Below are 2,500 nucleotides of genomic sequence, written 5' to 3'. Positions count from 1 at the left end.
GAGCTGGAAAAAGAAGGAAATGCATAGAAGAAAACAATCAGCAGGGAGCTAAGAATTTCAGCTCTCTTTTAATAGACCTATTTAACCTTACCTACTCTAAGCTAAGTTAAAGAATGTTTCGTTTCTAAGAATGAGACAGTGTTTAGTTAGTTTTGAGTGAGGTAATGCTGGGTAGATGTTGTGGCTGTACAGTTATGCATCCCTGTGATGTAACAAAAGGAAGCTCATCTTAGCAGCAAGTTTCAACCAATCAATGAGTAAGTCGTATTCGTTTGTCTTTTGAGAGAGCTTTTTAAATGCAAACACCTCCTTTTGTTTTTTGTTTTGTTTTGCAATGATGATGTTATTTTCTGATTGATTTCGAAGACAGTTTCCTAGGAAGACCTTTTGAATTTGCATTTTTTTCTCCGTCTGCTGCTGCTGCTGCTGCTGCTGCTGCTGCTGCTGCTGCTGCTGCTGACAATGATGGTGATGGTGATGCTGCAAGTCGTTTGGACTAACAGCTTCGTGTTGTCTAAATGATGTGACCTTTTTAAAGTGACTTAGGCTCTTTTTTAAATATGATATAGCGTTAGGGTTAGGGTTAGGGTTAGGGTTGCGTTTAAAGTGGCAAAATTTTAAAAATGTGATTTGTTGTATTTCTAAAGTTGCTCTACTTCACAATCTCAATTTGAATCCATTTAAACGTTTTTTGTTTCTTTAAATCAAATAAGCTTTTGGTTTTGTTTTGCAGACAACTCTTAATCGATTTTCATCTTAGAAATGAAGTTTTTGTTTCTAAAAGCGAGCTAGCTTCTTTCTAAAGCAACACTTTTGAAAGTGAGCTAGCTGTTTTCTGATGCGAATAATCTTTTTAAAAGACTTTGTTCCAGTGAGCTGGACATCTCTGGTGAGACTTTTAAACTGGCTTTAAACCCTTTTAAAATGGTTTGCAGTTGGTTTTACATTCTAAAGCGACTTAGCCTTTTGTTTTGGTTTTGGTGAGCAGAGAACTCTTAACCGCCTTGATGTTCTTTTTACAAATGAAGTTATCTTTTTTAAAAGTGACCTAGCTTTTTCTTCTTAAGCAGCTTTGCATTTTTTGAGAGTGATGTAAACTTTTTATTTATTTGGAAATAGCAAAAGTGAAATAGCACTTTTCAAACATGAATAGTCTTTTTAAAAGACTTTGATCATGCAGTGAGTGAGTGAGTGAGTGAGTGAGTGAGTGAGTGAGTGAGCTAGACATTTAAGAGACTTTTAAAGTGGCTTAAGCCCTTTTAAAGTGATATGAAGCTTCTTGAATGTGACTTATTATATATTTTAAAGCGACTTAATGTGTTTCTTTAAATGTGAGTTAAAATTGTTGGTTAAGTCACATCTACCATTCTTAAAATGAAAACTTGTATTTCTTTTTTAAAGAGACCTTTTGCTTCTTAATTAAAGACTTCTTTTTTTTCTAAAAGGGGCTGCAGTTTTTGAAAGTGACCGAGCCTTTGAAAAAAATAAAAAGTAGGCATTTTTCACTGTGCATCTTTTTAAAATGGATTCAGCGTCTTCTGTAATGAAAACTTCTGTCTTGAAAACAAACAAATGTTTTTGAAATTCATTTTGTAGTGTGGTATGGAATTTCTGAAATAGATGTGTAGTATTTTTTAAATAGCAGTGAAGTATTTTGTAAAGTCTTCTTTTAATAAGTGGTTTACACTTTTTAAACGTTTTTGAAAATGAATTTGCTTTTTTAAATGATTTTTGCATTTATGTTCAAGAGACAGAGGGTTTTTTTTTTTTTTAAGGATACTTTTTTTTAAGGATACTTAGGCAGGTGGGTATTTCTTTAACCATTTCATGTGCTGGGTTGTTGTATAACAATAAATCAAGCTAAGCTTCCCCAATTCAAATGGTGCATTCTAACCGATTGAAAACAATATTGTTTTATAAATGAGAGTTGAAAAAGGCTGTAGAAAAAGTCTAATTTAACATTTCATAGTTCCACTGTCATTTTGTAGATGTTTTTTTATGAGTTATGTTAGTTACAGAAAAATAATTGGTGCATGAAAGGGTTAAGCGGTTGGGTATTTTCATAACCGACCGAGGACTTCCTAAGCAGCCGCGTAACTCATTAATCGGCGGGGTATTTGTTAACCGTTAGGGTTAGGGTTAACCGGACAAGAGTTTTTTTTTACCGAACAAGCGTTTCTTAAACCGAACAAGTGTTTTTTCCAGTGAGCAAGTGTTTTTTTTTTAACAGAACAAGTGTTTTTAAACAAACAAGTGCTTTTTTTTTTTTTTTTTTTTTTTACCGAAAACGGGTTTTTTTAACCGTACCACGGTTTCTTTAACCGAACAAGAGTTTTTTTTAACCGTAAGACGGTTTTTTAACCGAGCAACTATTTTTTTAAGCGAACAAGTGCTTTTTTAACCGAACAAGGGTTTTTTTAACCGTACCACCGTTTCTTTAACTGAACAAGTGTTTTTTTTTTAACCGCACAAGCGTTTTTTTTAACCGTTAGGGTTAGGG

This window comes from Hydra viridissima, unplaced genomic scaffold, assembly GCF_058129835.1.
Source record: "Hydra viridissima isolate aposymbiotic clone 2 unplaced genomic scaffold, HvirCarnegie_v1 scaffold_14, whole genome shotgun sequence".
Classification (NCBI taxonomy): Eukaryota; Metazoa; Cnidaria; class Hydrozoa; order Anthoathecata; family Hydridae; genus Hydra; species Hydra viridissima.
This window is presented reverse-complemented; position numbering follows the sequence as displayed.